General features: G+C 44.5%; 1 protein-coding gene across 11 annotated transcripts in view; it reads right to left on the bottom strand.

Annotated features, from left to right (window-relative positions):
* atxn1a (ataxin 1a) overlaps positions 1-18,273 on the bottom strand; it is a 439,854-nt gene that overhangs the window by 7,181 nt on the left and 414,400 nt on the right. The gene's annotated exons all lie outside the window — the stretch shown is intronic.

Raw genomic sequence — 18,273 nt, 5'->3', positions numbered from 1 at the left:
CCACTCACTTAGCCTGTCTAAATCCCTTGGTAGACTCTTAGTATCATCCTCACCACTTGCTTTCCCACCTATTTTTGTGTCATCCGCAAACTTGGTGATAGTACATTCACTTCCCTCACGTAAGTGATTAATATATATTGTAAATAATTGATGCCCCAGCACTGATCCCTGTGGTACTCCACTAGTTACAGGTTGCCATCCTGAAAATGCCCCCCCTTATCCCAACTTTGTCTTCTATTAGTTAGCCAATCCTCTATACATGCTAATATGCTACCCACTAACACCATGGGCTCTTATCTTATTAAGTAGTCTTATGTGTGGTACATTATCGAATGCCTTTTGGAAATCCAAATACATTACATCTACTGGTTCCCTTTTAGCTATTTTGCTTGTTACCTCCTCAAAGAATTCTAATAAATTTTTCAGGCATGATTTCCCCTTCATGAAGCCATGCTGACTCTGCTTGATTAGATTATGTAATTCTAAATGCTCCACTATTACATCTAGACAATAGACTCTAACATTTTCCCAATGACAGATGTTAAGCTAACTGACCTATAGTTACCTGTTTTTTGTCTCCCTCCCTTTTTAAAAAAGGGTGCGACATTGGCCTTTCTCCAATCCTCTGGGACTTTTCCAGAATCTAAGGATTCTTGCAAGATTACTACCAGTACATCCACTATCTCTGTAGCTACTTCCTTTAATATCCTAAGATGCAACCCATCAGGTCCAGGGGGCTTTATGGCCTTTAATCCCATTAGTTTTTCTAGTAATTTTTCTCTAGTGAAAGTTATTGTATTTATTTCCTCCTTGCTTTTTGCCCCTTGATTATTTAGTATTTTTGGAATGCTATTAGTACCTTCTACCGTGAAGACTGAAGCAAAGTGTTTATTCAACTCCTCTGCCATTTCCTGGTTCCCCATTACTATTGGAGGTTGTTGGAGGTCGGTCATCTCAATCCCAGGACATCACTGCAGCAGTTCCTCAGGGTAGTGTCCTTGGCCCAACCATCTTCAGCTGCTTCATCAATGACCTTTCCGCCATCATAACATCAGAAGTGGTGATGCTTGCTGGTGATTGTACAATGTTTAGCGCCATTCATGACTCCTCGGATACTGAAGCAGTCCACGTCCAAAAGCAGCAAGACCTGGACAATATCCAGGCTTGGGCTGATAAGCGGCAAGTAACATTCACGCCACACAAATGCCAAGCAATGACCAACTCCAACAAGAGAATCTAGCCATCTCCCTTTGACATTCAATGGCATTACCATCTCTGAAGCCCCCACCATCAACATCCTGGGGGTTATCATTGACCAGTAGCTGAACAGGACCAGCCATATAAGTACTGGGGCTACAAAAGCAGGACAGAGGCTGTGAATCCTGCGGCGAGTAACTCACCTCCTGACTCCCCAAAGCCTGTCCACCATCTACAAGGCATGAGTCAGGAGTGTCCACTTGCCTGGGTGAGTGCAGCTCCAACAGCACTCAACAAGCTCAACACAATCCAAGACAAAGCAGCCCGCTTGATTGGCACCCCAGCCACCACCTGGAACATTCACTCACACTGCCAGCAGTGTACACAATCTATGGGATGCATTGCAGCAACTCACCAAGGTTCCTTCAACATCACCTTCCAAACCTGCGACCGTTCCCACCAAGAAGGACAAGGACAGTATATGCATAGGAACACCACCACCTGGAAGTGCCCCACCAGGCCACACAGCATTCTGACTTGGAACCATATCACCGTTCCTTCACTGTTGCTGGGTCAAAATTCTGGAACTCCCTTCCTAATAGCACTGTGGGTGTACCTACATCATGTGGACTGCAGCAGTTCAAGGTGGTGGCTCTTCATCACCTGCTCAAGAACAATTAGGGGTGGGCAATAAATTCTGGTCTAGCCAGTTATGCCCACATCCCATGAATAAATAAAAAAAGGTAGTGCAAGACTGCAGTCATTTGTAGGCCAGAGCCTACAAATAGGAGTAACAGGCTGCCTTTCCTGAAGGCAATCAGTAAATGGGAGTTTGTAACAATCCAAACATTTTTACAGTTACTTTTCTCATGCTAGCCCAGAAATGATCAGGTTGATTTCAATTTCAAAACTTGTCTTAGTGGGATCTGAACTCTTGGCCCGTGGTTTTCTAATCTAGTACCACAACCAGCAGAAGACTGTACAAATCCTGCATTATTATACACTCTTCAGAAATGAAATTGGTTTGGTTTCATGAGTGCACCTGTACCACCATCACGTTTCTGAACACCATGTTATGATATTACATAGAAAAACAAAATACTTGTTACAGAGAAAAACAGGTAGAATTTGTTGAGTATCAATTTGCTTTCCCAATATTAAATAATGTGACTGTGTTCTCTGTTGGCATTTAAGATTCTACTTAAAACTTGCCTCTTTGATGAAATGTTTGGTCACCAGCCTAATATTTCCTTATGTAACTCAGTATCAAATTTTGTCTGACAATTACATGTTTTACTATGTTAAAAGCACCACAGAAATGCAAGGTGTTGTTGCAGAAACCTGGAGAATTTATCACTGTTGCATGAGAAACAGACCGAGATGCAATTTGAGGTGAGGAGAGGGCATGTGGGTGGGGGGAGCGTGATGGCAGGGAAGGAGGCAGGGTAGAGTGTCAGGGGCAAGGCATGAGCATATGAGAGGGAGATGGTTGATCTACTTAAGTCATGAATCCCTTGACAGCTAAAGATAAAATAACATGCAGCTCACTTTACCAGATCATTAAAAATATTTATTTCCCGCCATTTGCATCACTCTGCATTTTTCAGCTGTGTGCTTACATGATACAACACCCTTAATCCAGGACAGATGCAATATCTGTGGGCTTTATCAGAATAAACTGAAAATAAGATTAAGCAGCACATCACAATGAATAGATCTGAGAAATGACTCAAAAGAAATAGGTAAATGTAAAGCAATTTCTGAATACTAAAATGGCATTTTGTGTTGTTGGGAGGAAATTCTACTCTTCTACCAGAGTCAGCAGAATAGCATCTTGCTACCCATAAGCGGCCGTTCCTTTTTTTTATAATTTGTACAACAGATAGAATTGGAGTTTCTGCAAAGTTCCCGCTTAGATATTAGCGCAATCTGAGTGGAATTGACAGAAATAGCACAAACGATTGCAGAGTTTATAATTGAGTAAATGCCCATTTATAACTGAGTAAAAGTGCCGAAGTTTGCCCCTGCCTTAGCTCATCTGCTGCTGAAACCCTCACCCCCATACTTTGTTACCTCGAGACGACTATTCAAGTGCAGACCTGTTCACTCTCCAGTCTTCCACCCTCCATTAATAATTCCTTTGCTCACTGACTTATAGTTTGGCTCTTGGCGAAGCACTGCCTCTATTTTAAAATTCTCATCACTGGTTTCAAATTCCTCCGTGGCCTCATTTCTCCCTATCTCTATAATATCCTCCTGTCTTACAACTCAGATCTTCAATTTTGGACCCATAGAATGATTATAGCACTGAAGAAGGCCATTCAGGCCATCGTATCTGTGCTGGCTCTCTACAAGAGCAACTCACCTAGCACCACTCTCCTGCCTTTTCTCTACAGGCCTGCAATTTTTTTTCTTTTCAGATAATAAGAAATGCATCAGTGCCAATCTCTGGGCCTGCTCTACTCAGTTAGAATCACAGAAGGGTTACAGCACTGATGGAGGCCATTCAGCCCAACCTTGAGCTTCCCTGATTTTAATCACTGGTGGCCATGTCTTCAACTGCTAAAGCTCCAAATTCTGGAATTCCCACCTAAACTCCTCGAACTCTCCACTCTCTTGCCTTCTTTATGACACTCCTAAATCAAGCTTTGACCAAGCTTTTAGTCATCTGCCTTAATATTGGCTATATGGTTCAGTGTCAAATTTTATTTGATAATGCTTTCAGATACCTTGGTGTATTTAAAAGATTTAGTTACGTTAAAAGATATAAATAAATGCAAGAAATAGTAGTTGGTTCAATAGTCAATTCTTTTGAAGCAATCCTTGTCCACAAAGCTGGTCATGCTCCCAGGTCGGTATGTTCAGTTTCCACAGATTCTGTTCCTTTGTGTGTGCTCAGAATTTCAGGCACATGGCAGCCATGATCACATGAACCCATTGTTAATGACCTGCAGCAACAATAACCAGCAGTCCACTGAAGCCTGACTCAGGTCTACTTCTCTTATTAATATTACAATTACTTTGAATTTAGTCCAACAGGTTGAAATTCAGTCACCTGATCTGCCCTTGGAGCATATGGCCTACGATCAGCAATCAACAGAAATCAACTGCTGCAGTTGAAGAAACAACCAATTATTTGAACAAATTTCCAGTTTAAATTAGCTTAATTCTGCAATCTTAAATTAGTCCCTGGAACATTGGCCATGTCCCAATCATAGATTACAATTGATAACATTGATTGATTGCATTGATTCATGAGATTTTTTACATTTGGGTTTAAGCAATGAGTCTGAGTAGAAAATTAGACACAACGTCACCATGACAAAATTGGCTCAATTTCCAGGTTGCATCCCATGGGGAAAATCAAGGTCCTAGTGCCAATTTTATGTTTGCAGTGGATTAACGAAGATTTATTGTGGACAATAAGAACTTTGAGCACAGCCAGGTTATGGCCTTTTTTTTGCCTTCTACGCTTTATTTTTATATAATTCTTCTTCTCAAAATCTTTCTTGTGAATTTTCTGTAGTGCCTCTGGTTTGGGCAAAACTCAGAGCTTGGGTATATGGAACTGCAACTGCCCTGTGTAAATGGGCAGCAAGCAATATTAGGAATAACAAAGTTACAACTATTCCCTTTGCTATGTAACAAACTCCCAATAACTGTGGCTCAGTATAGGATCTGATTAAAGGAGTGGATAAACCTCCAAATGTTACCACCCCATGGTATTAGCAGTGACCCAATTCCACTTCCCATCCCAAAGTATTACACAGTAGAAACTACCAGTATTAATAAGTACCACACTCTACGCAATCTCAATCAGCTAGATTTTCTACATTGCCAAATTGAACCAGTGGAACAGTACAACTTGGGGAAGGCTGTTATGACGGTGTGAAGGATCGTTCATCACTGATACTGCGTCCTGTGGAACACATCACTTCAAAGAGAACAATTCTTCAAGTTAACTGTTATATCTCAATGATTTAGGCTTTCGTGTAGGGGGCATGATTAAGAGGTTTGCAATGATACAAAAAAATGGCTATGATTGATAACGAGGAATAGAACTGTAAACTGCAGAATGTCATCAATGGACTAGTCGTGCTGAGCAGAAAAGTGGCAAAATAGAATTCAATCTAGAGAATTGTGAGGAAATGCATTTGGGGAGGACAAATAATCCAAGGGGACACACAATAAACAGTAGGATACTGAGAAATGTATTGAGCAGAGCTACCTTGGAGTGCAAGTCCCCAAATCCACTGGAACAGGTAAGAAGCATACAGGATACTTTCCTTTATTAAGGGACAGCAGAGGAGATCTACTCCCTGCAAGACTTCCCCAGTGCTGGCTGTTTCAACGTGACTTTCAAGCGTGCGGCAGCTTGCGTCAAGTTCCTGAAGATGTTCGAGGAGAAGAGAGACCAGCCGGAGATGAAGATTCTGACGGTGGAGCCGCTCTTTGCTCTGCCGTTGCAATGGGACCGTGTGGTGACTGTGCATCTCTACAACCCTTATGTCCCTACGTCCCTGTTGCCGACGTGTTCAGCTTCCTTGCCAGGTACGTCGACAAGGTTGGGAGCTGCATCGAGATTAGAGACGCTTTCGGGATTTGGACATGCAAACACCAGGTTAAGGTCACGCTCAAGACCGATGGTAAAGGGACCATCCTCCACCCTCCTTCCAGCTTTGCTATCAGGGGAATCCGTGGCTACCTTGTCTACACTGGGCAGCCCAAACTTTGTCGCTCATGCGGCAAGTCTGGTCATGTGGGGGCCAACTGCAGTGCCGCCCTCTGCAAGAACTGCAAACAGGAAGGGCACCAGACAAAGGACTGCAAACAGACTAAGTGCTGCAACTTGTGTGGCGAGGCAGGCCACCTCTACAGGACCTGCTCCAAACACTGCCTCACTTATGCACAGGCAGCCAAAGACAATGGGGAGGAAGCAGAGGAAATGCTTCGTGTCACTACTACCAAGGACACTTGCAACACTCCAACCACCAAGGACCCCAGTGAGAACAACGGGACAAAGGAGGACACAGAGAGAGACAAGATGGAGGAAAATATTGAGGCAGCAGACAGCCAATCAACAGCACTGCCCCCTGAACCTCCCACTCCTCAGGAGAGCGAATCAATGGAGGAGGAAGCAGCTGAAAATCAGCAGGGTGAGTGGCAGCTGGTGAAGAGAGCCAAAAGGAAGAAGGGGCTAAGAAGGGACCAAGCTACTTCCCAGACAAGTGGCAAGAGGCATCTCCCATCCGACATGGATGACAAGGGCAGCTGCTCTTCAGACGAAGAAGGGAAAGGGCGGCATCTACAGAAGAAGTGGCAAAGCTCTAGGGAGTTGGAGGACGAGACACCCGAGCTCCAGAACATTGGACAATGAGGAGACCAGCACACCCCAACTTTGCCCACAAAGAGGCCAGCACACTCCAGCCCCAGGAATCTGGGAGCAGTGAAGCGCTCAGTGCACCCCAGCTCCGGGAAGCCGGGAGCAGCAATGCCCCAGACGGGGAGAGGATCGGAGAGTCTTCTCCAACAGAGGACATTTCAAATCCCGTTCTCTGCACAAACCCCCAGATGCCACCTGAGCAGAACACTGTCAATTTGGCAGTTCAGGACAGTATCCTCAGCCCATCCAAAGTGAGGCAATTTGTGAACTCTACGGGTATGCAGGAGCAGACCAAAGGTCTGGAACCCTCAGAGACATTAGGTTTGGTAAGAGACTAAATGCTTTAAAATGGGTGTAAAGGTTGTATCCATAAATATGCGTAGCATTAAATCTATTACGCGATTTGTTGCAGCCTTGGACTACCTTGCCAAGGTCAAAGCTGACCTGTTGTTTCTGCAGGAGTGCGCGATACCGCAACTCAGCTCCTCCAGGCAATGGTTACGATGGTGGTCCCACGGGCCATCGATCTGGTCAGGAGGAAACGACTCTCGTTCCTCCGGCCTGGGTATTCTGCTGCGGGGAAGTAACTTCACTGTCTCCGAGGTTAAGGAGGTGGTGGGCTGGTGCCTCCTCGTAGCAGATGTAATGTACAAGAATGCTCCACTCCGTTAATTAACGTGTATGCCCCGGCACAAAAGGGCAAGCGGCTCCAGGTTTTTCAGCAGCTCCCACTGCTGCTGGTGACCTCCAGGCCAGTCATTCTGGGCAGTGACTTCAACTGCATCATCAATGCGGCTGGACGATCCGGTATGGCCGACAGCAGATTGGACGCTACGTCCAGATCCCTGATGGAAACAGTTAAGGATGCCAAGCTGCACGACATCTTCAGCAACCCTGCAGACGGAGTGCAGCGTAGATACACCTGGTTGCGGCCAGACGGGTCCATCCGTTCCAGGATAGACTTCCTGTTTGTGTCCCGCGCGTTCGCAATCAGATCCACCGACTTCAAGCCGGTGTTCTTCTCTGACCACTGCCTCCTACTGGCTGACTGTCACTTACAGGAAGACCAGAGGGTGGGCAGGCGGGCATGAAAGCTAAACGTGCAACTGCTGACCCCAGAGAACATTGAGCAGCTCAAGAGGGACTACAAAGGTTGGAGAACTGTGTAAACCCTCTTTGAGTCCCTAAGACATTGGTGGGAAGCGATCAAGGGAAACATCAAGAGGTTTTTCATCCTCAAAAGCGCCCAGAAAGCTAGAAAGGAACAGAGGGAAATGTCCTGACTCCAGAAAAACATGCAGAATCTGCTCTGGCTCCAGTCGATGGGGGATGATGTCAAGGAGGAACTCCAAGAGGTGAAGAGCCAGCAACCCTCGCTCTTTGCCTTGGAGGCCTCCAAGATCATCTTCTGGTCCAGAGTCCGCTCCGTGGAGCAGGATGAGACTTGCTCACGTTTCTTCTTCCAAAAGGTACACAGAGAGAGCTCTGTGATCAGCAGCCTGAAGGAAGACGATGGCTCAGTAAAGTCATCGCAGTCTGACATTTTGAGGATCAGCCAATCCTTTTATACCAGATTGTATGACTTGAAGCCAACAGACAGCACGGCCTCCCAGTCCTTCCTGAGCTCTATCACAGAGGTCTTAGACGACAGTACATGGGAAAGCCTGGACAAATCGCTAACTCCTGACGAACTGACTAAGGGTCTTGAATCCTTCGAGAAGAGTAAAACTCCCGGAAGCGACGGCTTGCCGGCGGAGTTGTATTCGGCTCTGTGGGACTGGATCGGCCCAGACCTGCTAGAAGTGGCCAGCAGCTTGTCAGAATCTATGAGGAAAGGCATCATCACCCTCGTCTACAAGCACAAGGGGGAAAGGCAGGAAATTAGAAATTGGCGACCCATTTCACTTTTGAATGTGGACTATAAGCTTCTGTCCAAGGTCATTGCCAATTGGGTCAAGTCCGCTCTGGAATTGGTGATCCATCCTGATCAGACCTGCACTGTGTCGGGCAGAAAGATCTCTGTCCGCCTCGCGGTGCTCAGGGATAAGATTGCCTATGTGCAGGACAGGGGTGTGGACACCTGCCTCATAAGCCTGGATCAGGACAAGGCCTTTGACAGAATATCGCACACCTACATGGTGGATATGTTCTCCAAAATGGGGTTTGGGGACGGAATTTGCAATTGGATCCAACTGCTCTACACTAACATCAGTAGCGCAGTCTCAATCAATGGGCGGGAATGAGATAGCTTTTCTATTAAATCTGGAGTCAGGCAGGGCTGCCCTCTCTCCCCTCTCCTGTTTGTGTGTTGCATAGAACCCTTTGCTGAGTCCATCAGGAAGGATCTGGACATAAGAGGAGTGACAATCCCAGGCAGTGGAGGCACTCAGGTCAAAGCCTCCATGGACAATGTCGCCGTCTTCTGCTCGGATCCGCTGTTGGTGCGCAGACTGATTCACATCTGCGACCAGTTCGAACTGGCCTCGGGAGCCAAGGTAAATCGTGGGAAGAGTGAAGCCATGTTCTTTGGGAACTGGGCTGACCGATCCTTTGTCCCCTTCACCATCAGGGCTGATGGCCTGAGGGTGCTGAGGATATGGTTCAGAGGGACCGGAACATGCGTTAGAAACTGGAAGGAGCGAGTGTCTATGGTGAAAAGAAAACTGGGCATATTTTAGCGACTTTCCCTCTCCATTGCGGGTAAGAACCTGGTCATCAGTTGTGAGGCACTCTCGCTGTTGATGTACGTAGCGCAGGTCTGGCCATTGCTGACTCCTGCGCGATGGCGATCACCCGAGCCATCTTTCGCTTTATCTGAAGGTCGAAAAGGGATCGTGTCTGCAGGGACGCAATGTACAAGCCTCTAGATAAAGGAGGAAAAAACGTACCCAACATTGCCCTCATACTGATGGCCACCTTTGTGTGCGGCTACATCAAGCTGAGTGTAGATCCTCGGTACGCAAACACCAAGTGTCACCACGTGCTGAGGTTCTACCTGTCCCCAGTGTTGCGAAGGATAGGTCTGGCCACACTGCCACGGAACACTCCAAGTAGTTGGACCGTGCCATACCACCTGTCCCTCGTGGAAAAACTTATGCAGAGGAACACCTTTGACCACAAGTCCATCAGGCAGTGGTTGGCACGTAACGTCTTAGAGGCCCTGAGGGAAAAGGAGAGGGTGGATCCTGTGGAATGGTTCACTGAGCAGACTGTCAAAGTCATTTGGCAGAATGCCTCATCGCCAGAACTTTCCAACAAGGACCAAGATGTAGCTTGGCTGGTGGTGAGAAAGGCCCTCCCCGTCAGATCCTTTCAACACGCCAGGAGTCTCACCCCCTCTGCACGTTGCCCTTGAGGTGGCTGTGGTGGGGACGAGACCGTTGTTCACCACCTGATGGATTGTGCCTTTGCAAAGAAGGTCTGGAGAGAGATGCAGTGGTTTCTGTCGAGGTTCATCCCGAGCAGTTCTGTGCTCTACGAGCTGTTCCCAGGGACACACACCGAGACAAACATCAACTGCAGCTGGAGGATCATCAACTTGGTGAAAGACGCTCTTTGGTCTGCCTGAAACTTGTTGGTCTTCTAGCGCAAAGAGTTGTCCCCGACCGAGTGTTGCAGACTGGCACATTCCAAGGTCCAGGACTACCTGCTGAGGGATGCACTAAAGCTTGGGGCAGCAGCCGCAAAGGCGCAATGGGGAAAGGTCGCTGTCTAAGACCTTTCTGCCACAGTGCATCAAGGGGTTGGGAACTGTTGAGAGCACCTCAGAGTGCAATATGATGCATGTTGATAACTCCAATACCATTGTCTGATTGTCTGCATTGACCATATTGAAATGATTGTGATATTCATTGATTGTATTGATGCACCTTGTGATACATGTTAAATCTGATTGTACTCATGTGATGGTGATGGTGATTTTGAAATGTTTTGGAATGTTCTTCCAGATATTTTATGAATAAAGTATATTTTTCAAAAAAAAACATAAGGGATATTATGCTAGAAGTGTATAAAACACTAGTTAAGCTAGAGCACTTTGCACAGTTCTGGTCACAACATTGCAAGGAGGAATTGATTGAACTAGAGAGAGTACAGAGGAGATTTAAAAGAATGTTGCCAGGAATGGGGAATTTTAATTCTGAGAAAATATTGGAAAGGCAGGAGCTGTTTTCTTTGGAACAAGAGAAGGTTTAATTGAGGGGCATAAAATTCAGGAGCCCGGATCCAGCTGAAGGGAAGTACCTATTTCCATTAGCAGAAAGGTTGATAACCAGGGGCATAGATGTGAAGCAATTGGCAAAAGGATTAGAGGGGAATCAAGAACGTTTTCACCCAGAGGGTGGTGGGACTCTGGAACTCACTGGCTAAAATGATGGCAGTGGCAGAAGCACTCGTCGCATTTTTAAAAAATACTTGGATATGCATAGGGCTACAGATCAATAGTTGAAAAGTGGGATTTGGCTGGAAAGTTTTAAATTTGTCACCACAGACACAATGGGATGAATGGCCTCCTTTCTGTGCTGCAAATTTTCTATGTTATGACCCTTATCCTGGAAATGTTTGGTGATAAGTGCACTGGTCCAATCAGCTCTTTTAAGTGAATTTGAAAAATGTACAGGATGATTAGCCTATAGAGGCAAGACCCATTATAAATATGAATATAAGAATTGATAATTGGAAGATGATGACACAGAAGTGTCACAAAAACATGGCACCTGGAAGACAGGTAATGCAGGCAGGAAGTGCACACATGTGGATATTTAACAAGATCTAGATGCGCACATATTCATTCATTGTGTGCAATGCAATAGGAACTCCACAAGTAATATACACACTATATTGCATAAGAGATTATTCTTCCACCCATGCACACTTCCTGTCAACATTTTGCATTATGAATTCCTAAGTTCCCATTTACAATGGAAACTGCCTATGCAAAACGTGGCACATTCTCCCTCCAGAGGCGCTAGAAAACTAGGGGAAGTCGTAGTACAGTCAGGTGAAGCAGGATTAGAGGGCAAGAGATAATTGAACCAGAGCATGCAGGCATAATTCAATATCCACTTTATACTGTCATATATTCTGTTCTTATTGTATATTTCCATGATAAATTTCTATGTTCACATTTATAATGGAGACTTGTGTATATAAACTTCTAACACAGTAATACATCCTATAGCCAGTGGTGGAATTGGAGGGGGTTCTGGGGTGGGAGTGTGCAGAGGTGTAACTACATCTTACATTTACAAGGACAGTTTCCATTATAAATGTGGAGAGAAAGATTTGGAAAAAGTTAACCGATGCACAATACAAGATTTTTGATACATAAAATTACACAAAACACTTGTGGTTCTTTGCTTCTTTTTTTCGTTTGCAGGGAAACTTTATGATACAGGACACAAAGGATTTGTAACTAAATTTTGTCAACATTCACACATACTTACCCCAAAATTAATTCAGGTGTTGTGCATCAAAGAGGATCAGAGATATATGTCTGCTTATTCTACAGCTATTTACATTAGCACAAGGAAGAAATGAGGTGATCGCACTGATTTGCAAGAAAAATAAAAGCATATTTACTGTATATGTGCATATTTCCACACTATATTGTACGATCGAGAGTATTGTGTGTTACTTAATCAGTTTGTAGCCAAATCTGGTGCTGCAGAAGGAACGAAGAACAGATACACTAAATAAGACACTCATAATTGTAAATCTCCAAGTCCCCCTGCAGCATTCTTTAAGCCAAACATCACCCAGTTACGTATTTGTAACACAACTTCCCATCATTCATCCTTGCTGTACTTGGCCTAATCTCTGGTACACAATAACCCTTCCAACATAATAATGTGTTCATTGACTTCTGCCAAAGAAATAAATGCTTAAAGTATCAGGGCCTGCTCCTGCAGACAAGCGAGTTTGATTTTTCTGTTGACCTCAATTGTGTTACTGTGGGAAAGGAGATACAGCAAGTCAAATCTTTGTCTTGTGCACCAGGACTGTGAGAAGCCGGAGAAAAATCTCTCACTGGCAATTGGTGCATGGCCCAAAAGACAGGGTAGAGGAAAAAAAAGTATGCACAGATTAAAATCAAGAGATTTTTTAATTGATGGGGGGGGGGGGGGGGGGGGGGGGAGGGAGTTGTACATAACAGAACCCAGTGTGCTGAAAGCTGCAGTGTCAGATGTTGGTGGGGCAGGGAAGTTGAGACAGAGCAAGACGGTGAAGCTGCTACACAGGACTACTTGCATGCCAAACAGCTTAAGCAGCAAGTGATAGACAGAGCTAAGCGATTCCACAACCAATGGATCAGATCTAAACTCTGCAGTCTTGTGCATCCAGTTGTGAATGGTGGTGAACAATTAAACAATTCACTAAAGGAAGAGGCTCCACAAATAACCCCATCCTCAATGATGGAGGAACCCAGCACAGCAGTGCAAAAGATAAGGCTGAAGCAATCGCAACAATCTTCAGCCAGAAGTGCCAAGTGGATGATCCAACTCGGCCTCCTCCGGAGGACCCCAGCATCACAGATGCCAGTCTTCAGCCAATTTGATTCACTCCACGTGATATCACGAAACGACTGAAGACACTGGATACTGCAAAAGCTGTGGGCCATGACAATATTCCAGCAATAGTACTGAAGGTTTGTGTTCCAGAACTTGGCATTAGTACAGCTACAACACCGGCATCTATCCAGCAATGTGGAAAATTGCCCAGGTATGCCCTGTGCACAAAAAGCAGGACAAATCCAACCTGGCCAATTACTGCCTCATTAGTCGACTCTCGATCATCAGTGAAGTGATGGAAGGAGTCATCAACAGTGCTAACAAGTGGCACTTGCTTAGCAATAACCTGCGCATGATGCTCAGTTTGGATTCTGCCAGGGTCACTCAGCTTCTGATGTCATTACAGCCTTGGTTCACACACGGACGAAAGAGCTGAACTCCAGAAGTGAGGTGAGAGTAACTGCCCTTGGCATCAAGGCAGCACTCGATCAAGTGTGCCAACAAGGAACCCTAGCAAAACAGGAGTTGTTGAGAATCAGGGAGGAAATTCTTTGCTGGCTGAAATCATACCTAGCAAAAAGGAAGATGGTTGTGGCTGTTGGAGGTCAATCATCTCAGTTCCAGGACATCACTGCAGAAGTACCTCAGGGTAGTGTCCTTGGCCCAACCATCTACAGCTATTTCATCAATGATCTTCCTTCCGTCATAAGGTCAGAAACGGGGGATGTTCGCTGATGATTGCACAATGTTCAGCACTATTTGCAGCTCCTCAGATGCTGAAGCAGTCCATGTCCAAATGCAGCAAGATCTGGATAATAACCAGGCTTGGGCTGACAAATGGCAAGTAATATTCGCGCCACACAAGTGTCAGGCGACAACCATCTCCAACAAGAGAGAATCTAACCATTGCCTTGACATTCAATGGCATTACCGAATCCCCTATCAACAGCCTGGGATTATCATTGACCAGAAATTGAACTGGATTAGCCATATAAATACTTTGGCTACAAGAGCAGGTCAGGGGCTAGGAATCCTGCTCCAAGTAACTCATCTCCTGACTCCCCAAAGGCAGTCCAAAATCTTCAATGCACAAGTCAGGAGCGTGATGGAATGCTCTCCATTTGCCTGGATGAATGCAGCTCCAACTATACTCAGGAAGCTTGACGACATCCAGGACAAAGCAGCCTGCTTGATTGGCACCCCTCCCACAAACATTCACTCCCTCCACCACTGATGACATCAGTGTGTACCATCTACAAGGTGCACTGCAGGAACTCACCAAGCCTCCTTCAGTAGCACCTTCCAAATCCATGACTGCTACCATTTAGAAGGACAAGGGCAGCAAATACATGGGAACACCATCACCTGCAAGTTCCCCTCCAAGCCACTCATCATCCTGACTTGGAAATATATCACCATTCCTTCACTGTCACTGGGTCAAAATCCTGGAACTCCCTCTCTTACAGCACTGTGGGTGTACCAATACCACATGGACTACAGTAGTTCAAGAAGACAGCTCAATACCACCATCTCACAGGCAATTAGGGATGGGCAATAAATGCTGGCCTAGCTAGTGACGCCCACATCCTGTAAATGTATAAAAAAGAAAGATGGATTGCAAAGGGCATATTTTTAAGGATAATGAAGCAGGAGGATGCATAGCATAAAAGTGTGCGCAGAACTTTTTGTTATGTTTATCCTCTTTGGTGATTTTTTTTACTTTATTAAATTGAAAGGCGTTAATGCTGAGGATGGTATATTTTTCTATTTAGGGAATCTAAAATGAGCATCAATTATTCGTGAGTCTAACTCATGGGTAACTAATTGCTTGGGTTGTTGCAGGGAGAAGCTTGGTCTAGTCTGCACAAAATGCGTGAATCCTATACTGGTGTGATAACTGAACTTCCTGCACCAGCTCTTCTGATGGCATCCAAGTGAGTTTGACAAATGAATGCCAATTTTTGGACAATTTTGGCATGTGAATTTATATTTTGTGGGAATTCGGTTGAAACTATTCTGACTTTTTTGTCAAAGACCCTTTAAGATGAGGAAAAATAAATTTTGGACTTGATTCAACTCCAGTTCTTTAAGCTGAATGGGATGCTTGGTAATCCACTGGACCAACTCAGCACATGTGCTAGATTTAGAATACCTGCCTATTAGGTTCAGTAGCTGCACTTTTTTTTAAAAGAAGAGGATATAACCATGACATATAAACAGCCTTGCTAACAAATTTAATAGAAAACACAACCGCAGGTTTGTATGTCAGAAAAACCTGTGGCATATGCACCAGAATTTACCACTTATGGAAATATATCAGTGAAAAAAATATTTCCAGTGATAAATGCGATCAGAATAACAATGTGCCATTACAGGTAGTTTCCAGATTTTACTGGGCTGGAAAAAAAACCAGACTCAACTTATATCAATTAAAAACGTACTGCAAGAATCATAAATACCATCATAGCCAATCTTGGAACATGACAACTCAGGGGTCTGAATAACACCTATACAATGTGGCAAGTTTTCCCACTACAACAGCCCCATAATAGATAAAAATTGTAATTCTTCCAAAGGATTTATAGCAGCTTATCAGGCTACTTATCAATAAAGAGTTGGGTCATTCCAGAGTTATCTAGGCAGTCTCACTTGTATCTCAGGGTGAGCAGGAAACATCTTCTATTGGTGTGGTCATATCATCAGAGTCTCTGACTAATGTTCTGCTGCTCACGAGGTAATATTCTAGTAACTGCTACTTCTTTCATGCAGAGTAATTATTTCTTAAATTGTTTGCTTTATACAAGAGCGGGTTTAAATTGAATGGTTCTAATGTCAAACTGCCAGTGACTCATGAATAACAAAAAATGCCAAGAGACCAAGTTCCTGTTTACTGCCAAACATTTGCTATTTTTTACACATGGATCAATGCCATTGTGTGGTGAGTCAGTGGAAACACTGGAAGTTGGTAAGTGATGGGGTTGGGGGGAGATAGTAAGAAATGCATAGTGGTAGTAGTGGTGATTGTGTTTCTTTTGGTTCAAATTCTGAGCCACTATGTGCGGTGAGAAAGTTGTTTTTGATTGAACCCTGGGATTGACGTCTAATCAAAATTTTTTTGGGGGTTGCAAAATACTTGAATGAATGAATGATGGAAATGACTCAAAATATTACATATACATTACAGAAGGAAGCTTTTTGGCCTATTGTGTATGTGTGAGCCCTCACTCCTCAACTCAGGGTGTTGCTGTAGCTCAGTGGTGGTACTCCCATCTCTGAAGCAGAGAAAACATAGAAACATAGAAAATAGGAGTAGGAGTAGGTCATTCAGTCCTTCAAGCCTGCTCCGCCATTCAATATGACCATGGCTGATTCTCTATCTCAACGCCATACTCTCGCTCTCTCCTCATATCCTTTGATGCCTTTAGAGTACAGAAATCTATTTCCTTCATAAATATAATCAGTGACTTGGCCACCACAGCCTTCTGTGGTAGAGAATTACATAGGTTCACCACCCTCTGAGTGAAAGTTTCTCCTCATCTCAGTTCTAAATGGCCTACCCGCATCCTGAGACTGTGACCCCTTGTTCTAGAACCTCCAGTCAGAGGAAATATCATCCCTGCATCCAGTTTGTCTATCCGTGTCAGAATTTTAGACGTTTTAGTGAGAGCAATGAATCAGAAGGTGATTGGTCCAAGTCCCACACCAAAGACTTGTGCACAAAATCCTGGCTGATTCTCCAGTGCAGTACTGAGGGAGTGCTGCACTGAAGAAGTGCAATCTTTCAGAGAAGACTTTAAAACTGAGGCCTTCTCAGATGATGCAAGAGATCCCATGGCATCAGGAATGCTCTCCTGGTCAGGGCCTGGGACAGAAATCGCGGGGCCTGGTGTTTCTCCTATTCCAGAGCACTTATTTCCACCCCCCACCAAATTCTAGTAAAACCTGTGTCAAATGCGCTTCAAATAATAATGGCAAGAGAAACAAGGTTAACTTATTTTTTCTACACAAAAACTTTACATCAATAATTTATACTCCTCAGAAGCCCTTACTTCGCCCAAAACTTAGGCATTTAATGTGATCAGGCAAAACTGCCTTTCATATTTTTTAAAAAGGGTAAATAAACCTGCAAGTCAGTTTTAAAGGGGACAGCCTCTCTGCATTTGTTCCAGATGCTTTCAACACATTAACTAACCCTGGTGGATGGCACAGTGACAGGTCTAGTCACTGCACTCCTCCTTGGCCAACAACCTCCACAGGCACAGAGAGATGCTGAGATATGAGGGTGATTTGAGGATTGGATCAGCAGCAAGCAGAAAGTTTATTAGTGATTAAGGCTAGCACTGCAGCCTGTGGAGGGAAGGTGGAAGCCCTCCCACCAGCCTCTGCCTCCTGCCACCATCTGATTGTAGCCTACCTGCCATCATGTCACTTGCTTTCTAAAAAAAAATATTTATATTTCATTATTTACCATAATCTCACTCAATCTTTGGAAAAAATCGATGGCGAGGGAAAAGCTGTCAAAAGAATGAGAATTCTTAGGCAAATTCTAGGCTTGTCACAACTGCTCTACAAAGACTTTGCTCAGTCTTACTGACCTGGCCATTACTTGTCCTGCCAAAAAAAAGAGATTTGGCCATCACATTGATATATGTGAACCTTATTGGGTACAAATCGGTTGCAATATTTCCTCCAGGACAACAGTAACTACATTTCAAAAGCACTTCATTGGCCGTAAAATGCTTTGGGACCACCCAAGGTCTTTTCTCTTATGTATTCAAATTCCATTTCCCTGCTCTTTCCATGTCTTTCATACTCTTCTTAGGATAGTCTTTAACGCATGAGTGCCCTAATACTCACTTTCGATGAAGTATCGCATGTCCTAATACCCCTCCGTATGGCAAAGAAAATGTAACTTCAGTCTACTCTCAATCAAAAGCAAAGTGATGGAAGATATCATCGATAATGCTATCAAGCTGCACTTATTCAGCAATGACCTGCTCATCGATGCTGTTTGGGTTCTGCAAGGGCCACTTGGCTCCACTCATTACAGCCTTGGTCCAAGTATGGATAAAAGAGCTGAATTCCAGAAAGGAGGTGAGAGTGACTGTCCTTGACATCAAGGCAACATTTGACTAAGTGTGGCATCAAGGAGATCTAGCAAAGCTGAGGTCAATGGGAATCAAG

This window comes from Carcharodon carcharias, chromosome 3 (assembly GCF_017639515.1).
Source record: "Carcharodon carcharias isolate sCarCar2 chromosome 3, sCarCar2.pri, whole genome shotgun sequence".
Lineage (NCBI taxonomy): Eukaryota > Metazoa > Chordata > Chondrichthyes > Lamniformes > Lamnidae > Carcharodon > Carcharodon carcharias.
This window is presented reverse-complemented; position numbering and strand designations above follow the sequence as displayed.